This window comes from Juglans microcarpa x Juglans regia, chromosome 2S (assembly GCF_004785595.1).
Source record: "Juglans microcarpa x Juglans regia isolate MS1-56 chromosome 2S, Jm3101_v1.0, whole genome shotgun sequence".
NCBI classification, from domain to species: domain Eukaryota; kingdom Viridiplantae; phylum Streptophyta; class Magnoliopsida; order Fagales; family Juglandaceae; genus Juglans; species Juglans microcarpa x Juglans regia.
In genome coordinates this window covers 2773185-2781710 of record NC_054597.1, presented here as the reverse complement: position 1 = coordinate 2781710, position 8526 = coordinate 2773185, and positions in this window count along the sequence as shown.

The window sequence follows — 8526 nt, the reverse complement described above, 5'->3', positions numbered from 1 at the left end:
TGTTCTAACTCTCAATGTGTGTTTATGGCGTTGGTGGAATACAAACAAGGTGGTCACCAAAAATGTATTTTTTTCTCTTGAAAGACAAAGACGGTAGGGGTTGGAGAAAACTGGTGAAGGCTCTGAGGGAGGCTAGCAGAGATGGCTGTGATGTTGGTTTGGAACCGCCAGCGACGACCACAACTCTGTATCAACCCCCTACCCAGTCGTACATGGAGGCCCTTTAGAAATCGAGAATATTGGACTGTGCTTGAGGACTTGGTAGCCTGGGTGCTAGTTCTGACTTGCATAGTGGTGATGTCGTTACTGTACAAGATCAGAGCTGTGTGGAGGGTGGCAAGGGATATGTTGGCCTTAATAAGGAAGTGGTTGCTTTGGGCTCTGTCAGAAATGCAAACTCAAATATATGAGTTGCAGAAAAGTATACATAGGTTGAAACGGTGTGTTGAGATGGATGAGGGGATAGGGGTGATACGGTGCGTTGAGGAGGGGGTGGGGAGGGGATTGGATTAGGGGGATGGGCTCAGCAAAACATTGGGCCAAGGCTTTTCCAAAGGGTTGCATAAAGGGAAAAGTAAGTGGGCCCCGAGCTCAGTCAACTCAAAGGGGCCTTTCCCAAACAACAGGCACAACCTGTGTCGCAGGCCCAGGTGTCAGGGTCTATCTGGAGAAAACGCCCCTCGAGCACAGACGGCCCCTCGTCGTCAAGTGGGGCTCAACCACCACTGCTGGCGAAGAGTCAGGGGGCTCCTTCGAAGGCTACGAAACCATCGATGAGGGCCGGGCAATCGAAGTATGCCCTTGCAGAGCCTTGAGGAGTAGTCACTACCTCGGGTTGTGATCCCAGTGTGTTTGAGAAGCCAGCGCATACATAGAACATGTTGTGCGAGGTGGTCGGAGTGTCGACTACCACAACCATATCGTCTGAATCACCAGCGATCACAAGACAGCAGGGCTTCCGAAACACATCTCACTTATGGAAGAGGTGTCGATGATGGGTGGAAGTGCGATGAACACACGAGAGGTGTCCATTCCACCAGAAACACTAGGATATCTAACAGAGTTGGTCCCCAGGATTCTAGCTACAGTTCTGAGATGGAATTTATAGATTCAGACTCAGTCTCGAATTTACATCTGGCCATATGTGACAATGAGTACTTGCTGAACCAACCCCTCTATGCACACTCCCACCCAGTCTTAACCCAGTGAGGTGTACATCGGAGTAGGTGTTTAAGAAGGTGGAGGATCTAAAAGCTTGTGTTGGGGTTTCTTGTGTAGGCTTTGAAGAACAGTTTAGGGCCCTTGAAGCAATTGAAGATAGTTGATTGAAGTCAACCACAAAGTGAAATAGGGAATTTAAATTTTCTTGTAAGGCTGGCTTTGAATTTTCTCTCCGTACGCTTTAGACTTTTCTTGTTGTCAATGGTGGTTGGTGGTTGTTGATGGGGATTATCTGTTAGCAAAATGAACTCTTTTAGTTGTTTAGCTATAGAGTCAAAGGTTTTTGAGGTGAGAAGACTTGGGGGTAGGGTGTCCATTACTGAGAAAGGTTGGAAAGGAGTGAGCTGCATATGGCTGGGTTTAGAGACTATCAGTTGGGTGGCTAACTCATTGGAGGCTTGTTTGAAGGCTGAGAACAAAGGCTACTACTCAGCTTGATGGGAAGGTGACAGAGGCCTTACAGCCCAGCGTTGCTCTAACTCTCGGGGCTCATATATGGCTTTGGCTGTGTCCGGGGGGGGGGGGGGGGGGGGGGGGGGGGGGGGGGGGGGGGGGGGGGGGGGGAGGGCGCAGGAGCTACATACTCATATATCTGAAGACAAGGAAGGAATGAGGTGGAGGAAGATGGTGGCAGTGTTGAAGGACATGGGCAGAGTAGGTGTCCAAGGGAGAAACCCATCGCCTGAGATGGTGGAAACTTGGCCAACCAAGTCGTACAAGGAGGTTCTGGAGGTGCCTCGAGCTGTGCAGCGTAAGGTGATGGGAGGCTTGCAAAAGGGATTACCTCCCTTTTCGGCAGATACTCAGTGATATGAACCCGCGGGAATGAATTCCCTTGAACCCACAATCAATTTGAAAACTCCCCAAGAAAGTCAAAAATCAAGTCAAGGATGAAGAATCTAGACCCGATGAGAACCCGTTTCAAGAACTTAGATTATATTAAAATCTAGACTCGTTGAAGAACCCGTCTCAAGAATCCAGATTACAAAGGAGGAACGCCACAAAAGTTGTGATTTACCTTTAATAAGTTCAAGAGTTCAATCAAGAACAAGAGGAGAAAACTCAACTCACAAATAAAATTCAATATTGTCTAATCTCTCAAATGAGGCTACAAAGAGTTTTTAAACCCAAACCTAATCAAAATCTTAGCCAAAATAAAGCCCCTTTTACCCAAAATTACCCTTGATGAACAGTACCGGCTACAGTAACCCCTACAATAAATTGATGAAACCCTAATTCCTAAAATGTAACTTTCCAAATAAGCCCTTAGCCAAAATACAAGGCCTTCCCAAAAACATAGTTCATAAGAAATAAGACATGTGAGCTAAGCATCTTCAAGCCTACTTATTTTAAACTAATAAAATAAATCATTTAACCAAATTAGAAGCCTCTAATAACAATAGGCCGTATCTCTAAGTCATGTCTTCCACAGCTTGAATAAAGTGGATCAAAGCTGGTTCTCCTTCTTCAAGCCCATCTTGAGTGTTGGGCTCTTGCTAGCTTCATCCCAAGTGGATTGCACCAATCCGTGCATTGATTCCTTAATCTTCTTGGCCCTTGATCTTGTAATTGGCCCATCTGGAATTTGCAAATGATCTTTAAGACTAAGTCCACCTTAGTTCCCATCATTCCCCTTCTCCTTAAAAGGATTCGACCTCGAATCTCCACCTGGATCAAAAGGAAAAATGTTAGTAACATTGAAAATAGCAAAAACATGATACTTACCTACTTCATATGTATTTTCATTAATTTTCTCAAGAAATTGAAAATGTTCATCCAAGCTACTCCTATCATCAACAACCTCAAATGGAGAATAAGAAATAGTAGTATGCAAGGTCTTATATGCACACTCTAATAAGGGCAAATGATACTCCTGCAAATGTCCATGTGGCAATTCAATGAATGGCAAATGATACTCCCACAAACGTTCATGAAACACACCTAAATTTTTTCTTACGCCACTCCAATTATATGCAAACTCAATGAATGACAAGTAATACTTCCACAAATGTTCATGTAACACGTTAATGAATGACAAATGATATTTCCACAAACGTTCATGCAATACGTCAGTGAATGGGAAATGATACTCCCACAAACGTTCATGCAACATATTGAAAGCCTTTCTTACACCAAAGTTACCCAACAAACCATCATGTCTATCACACACAAGCAACTTAAGCATAAAACTAGTTGGCACACAAAATCTATTCCCTCTAAACAAGTACCAATCTAATTTATAGAACTTACCAAACGATGCTTTTTCACATGTTCCATATACACTAGCAAAGTCATCATCATTAGCATGCAATTCCTTATTATATTCAAGTCTCGACAATTTTGCATCTAAAATGAAGATAAAGACGTACCTTCTTGCTAAAGCATCAACCACAAAATTTTCCATACCTTGTGTGTATTTGAATACATGAGGAAAAGTCTCAACACAGTCCTCCCACTTAGCATGCATTATAGTCAACGACATACCTTGTCCCTTCAAGTGTGTAAAAAACTCATGTTCTTCAAGGAAAGGTCGGTTAGGAATTGTCGCACCTGGCACAAAATCAATGTAATGCTTTATCTCCCTAATAGGTGGCAATCCACAAAACACGCCGCTAGGAATCATGACCTCATATCCTTGCAACAAAAAAACAACAACACTAGGCAAAGAGTTGTTAAATTTGTTAGTATAAAAGTTTACCTTAGCATAAAAACTCACTTTTGTCTCTCTGTTTCTCTTTGCAATCTCTCTTTCTTTTTCCTCTTGTGGCACCACTCTTTTTTCTTGACTCTCAGCCACCTCTATATTTTCTTTTTCACTCTCTTTCTCTTGATGTTTCGGCCTCATTCTCTCTTTTCATCTCACTATATTTTTCATTTTCACTCTCTTTTTTTCTTTCACTCTCCTCATTTTTTGAACTCTCGGCCTCACAATTGTTTTCCAACTCATTCTCTATTTTTTTTTAGGTTTCAGCCTCACCCTCATCTTTTCCCTTAGGTAGTTCGGTCTTCCCCATTGTTACAGCTTGATCGTTTTTGTCCCACTTTTGTTTCCAATGAGTACTAGAAACGAAAGTATACCTTGATGTACCATTTATTTTCAACTTCCTCTCCACCTTCATAGCCATGTATACCATGTCCTCTACCTCCACATAATGTTGCAACTCAACTACATTGGCTATCTCCCTACTCAACCCACTCAAAAATTTTGTCATCGTGGCCTCCCGATCCTCCACTACATTAGCCCGAATCATAGCCACCTTCATCTCCTTATAGTAATCCTCTACACTCCTAGACCCTTGTGTAAGATTTTGTAATTTTTGGTGGAGGTCTCTATAGTAGTGGCTAGGTACAAATCTCCGCCTCATGATAGCTTTCAACTCTCTCCAAGTTTCTACAGGCCTCTCAAGATTCCTCCTCCTATTGGTCACTAATTGATCCCACCAAATACTGGCATAATCAGTGAACTCAATTACCGCCAACTTCACCTTCTTCTCCTCAGAGTAATTATGACAATCAAACACCAACTCTATTCTTTTCTTCCACTCTAAATAAACTTTAGGGTCAGTTCTACTTTGAAATGATGGTATTTTCATTTTGATGCTCCCAAGGTTCTTATCTACTCCATCTCGACCCCCGGCTTTGCCCTAAGTCCCCTTCCACGCCTAACTCCTCTATGTCTACCAAATCCAACTTCATATGTTAAGTCTTCCTCATTCTCACCATCTCCTTCATTCTCATACTCATTTTCAACTCTATACTCACGTCGCCTCCTATCTCTCCCACATTGAAGATTTCTAATCGCTGCTTCTTGATGATCCATCCTATCTCTCACTTCACCCAACACAAAGTTCAACCGCTCAAACTGTTGTTGCATGACTTGCAACACATAGGATGAGTTATCTGCTCTCCCCCTTGGTGATGCGTTACTCCGCTGAGACATTATAAGGTGCTGCACAAAAGAATGTTAGTGGCAAAAAGAAAACCTCACACACTCCCTTACGTGTTTACACTCGAATAATGGCACTCCACTCGTGTTTCACTCTTAATTGGCTTTTTCCCGATAAATATAGTCTCACACTCTCTTGCCTTTTACCTCAAGAATTTTCCCGCTCAAGTTCTTTAAGAACTAGTTGAACTAAATCAAGACAATACAACCTTGTATTATTCCAACCAGTAATATAGATCTAAGAAACAAGAAACAAGGAAGGAATAAAACGACACGGGACTCAAGGAATTTATATAAGAGAAATAGTAATTATAGAACAAGATACCAACTACAAATATGTATTCAACCCCTTTGAGGATAAAACTCAATCAACAAATGTTTTTATTTGTCTTTGTTGTAACTATGTAGCAACCTTTAAATATACTACCTCTCTTTATCTTCTTCTCCTTCTTCTTCTTCTTCTTCTTCTTTTTTTTTTCGAATTTTCTTTTCTTTTCCTTTCTTTTCCTTTCCTTTCTTTTCCTTTCCTTTCCTTCTCTTCTCTTCTCTTCTCTTCAATCACAAACAGAAATACTCAATTGTAAAAATCAAGCAATTGAATCGAAGCACACAAGAATTGACAACGAAATAGAAGAGAATCAATGGAACGACATTCCAAGCAATTGACAAACTTAGATATGCATTAAACCCTAGAATTTTGAAACCCTAGGTGATGCAAATTTCAGCCAAATCCAAAACCCTTAGAATTTTGGCAGCTTACTTTTCGTTTCTGCAATTTTTTTTTCTTTTTTTTTTTTGGCAACTCTAGAACAATGTAGCCCTAGAATTAAATTTAAGGATGCAAGAAATTAAAAGATAGAATCAGACCTGATTGAAACCTTGCTCTGAATACCAAATGATATGAACCCGCGGGAATGAATTCCTTTGAACCCACAATCAATTTGAAAACTCTCCAAGAAAGCCAAAAATCAAGTCAAGGATGGAGAATCTAGACCCGATGAGAACCCGTTTCAAGAACCTAGATTATATTAAAATCTAGACCCGTTGAAGAACCCGTCTCAAGAACCCAGATTACAAAGGAGGAACGCCACAAAGGTTGTGATTTACCTTTGATAAGTTCAAGAGTTCAATCAAGAACAAGAGGAGAAAACTCAACTCACAAATAAAATTCAATATTGTCTAATCTCTCAAATGAGGCTACAAAGAGTTTTTAAACCCAAACCTAATCAAAACCTTAGCCAAAATAAAGCCTCTTTTACCCAAAATTACCCTTGATGAACAGTACCGGCTACAGTAACCCCTACAATAAATTGATGAAACCCTAGTTCCTAAAATGTAACTTTCTAAATAAGCTCTTAGCCAAAATACAAGGCCTTCCCAAAAACATAGTTCATAAGAAATAAGACATGTGAGCTAAGCATCTTCAAGCCCACTTATTTTAAACTAATAAAATAAATCATTTAACCAAATTAGAAGCCTCCAATAACAATAGGCCGTATTTCTAAGTCATGTCTTCCACGGCTTGAATAAAGTGGATCAAAGCTGGTTCTCCTTCTTCAAGCCCATCTTGAGTGTTGGGCTCTTGCTAGCTTCATCCCAAGTGGATTGCACCAATCCGTGCATTGATTCCTTGATCTTCTTGGCCCTTGATCTTGTAATTGGCCCATCTGGAATTTGTAAATGATCTTTAAGACTAGACCCACCTTGGTTCCCATCACTCAGTGTGGAGGTGGTGTTGGCAAAGGGGTGATGGGACCGAAAGAAGAAAAAATTATGATGGAGTTAAGTGAAGTACATGAATCGTTAGGGTAGCTAACTAATAGAGTTGGGGAGTTAATACGGTGCGTTGAGGGTTATGATCTGGAAGGAGTGGGCTTGGGTTGCCATGTGGGCCTTGGGGACACGGGTGGTGGGCTTAAGGGTCAAGGGAAGGGCTTAAGGGCCTTGGGGACACGGGTTGCCATCTGGAGGAAGAAGATGTAGGCCGCAGGTGGCCCGTCGACGAGTGCGCCTGAGCCACCGTCGTCAGAAACTACGCAATCGACTCCGTCGAAGGTCGCAGAGGCCACGATGGACGTTGCATCGCCGGCGGGTACAGAACCAGAGCAAGTAGAAGAGATTTACGACGGCCTCTGTGCTTACGATGGACCGAATGTTGCATAGACTGTCACGATGAAGGGTATCGGCGCACAGACTACGTCGCCGACGTCAGAGGAGTCGTCGGCGAGCAGCGATAAGGTCATAGAAGGTTCGGGACTTATACGTGAAGTTGCTCTGGCTACTGTATTTGAGCCTATGCCTTCGAACCAGACACAGACAGCCCCGATGATGTGTTTGGAGCATGCTGAACCAGACACAGGTAGCCCTGATGATGTGGTTGAATCAGACTCAGCTATGGGTGGGTCAAGACTCACTATCTTGGCGGGAGCAGATTCTGTTGCTGGAAAGGAGATGGGTACCAGTCAGCTGAGCATTTATGGGGACTCTGGGGGCAGAGAAGAGGAGGAGATGGGTAGCCCGTCACCCTTACAGATGCTCCCACCTCATATTGCACCTCGAGCATCAGATTGGGTACTAAAAAAAGTAGAGGAGCTTCATGGTTGGGTGGGGATTTCCTGTGAAGGGTACGAAGACCAATTCTTGGCTCTCCTAGTAGCCATGGAAGCTGGTCGCTCCACGGTATTGAAGTCGGCTGCTAAAAAGGAGAGAGAATTGAAAAGATTGCAATGCTCCATTAACTATGATAATAAGGAAGGAACCTCGGGGAGAGATAGAGCAAAAGGGAGGGACATCTCTCTTGTTAATGAAGCCTAAAATCTTATCTTGGAACGTGAGAGGGATCAATGACGTGAATAAAGGACTACTTATTAGGTCCCTTCTCCGTAGTTGGAAAGTAGACATTGTTTGCCTATAAGAAACTAAACTGACACTTATTTCTCTTCGTACTATTAGGAGTTTGTGGGGCGGTTTGCATGTGGGATGGCTGTATTTACCGTCCAATGGAGCTTCCGGGGGCATACTAGTTATGTGGGACAAAAGAGTGGTGGAAAAAATGGAAGATTGCATGGGGGATCATGTGGTGGCATGCTCTTTTAAGAACATAAGGGATGGTTATCAGTGGGCTTTTGCAGGCGTCTATGGGCCTAATCTTGACCCGTCTCGAAGGCTACTATGGGATGAGTTGGCCGGTATTAACAGTTTATGGGACTTACCTTGGTGTATTGGAGGTCATTTTAACGTCACCCGTTTCCCGAGCGAGAGATCAGGTGGCTCGGGTTTCAACTCACCAATGGTAGATTTTTCTAACTTCATTTCTGAACAGAATTTACTAGATATTCCTCTTGCAGGTGGTTCATTCA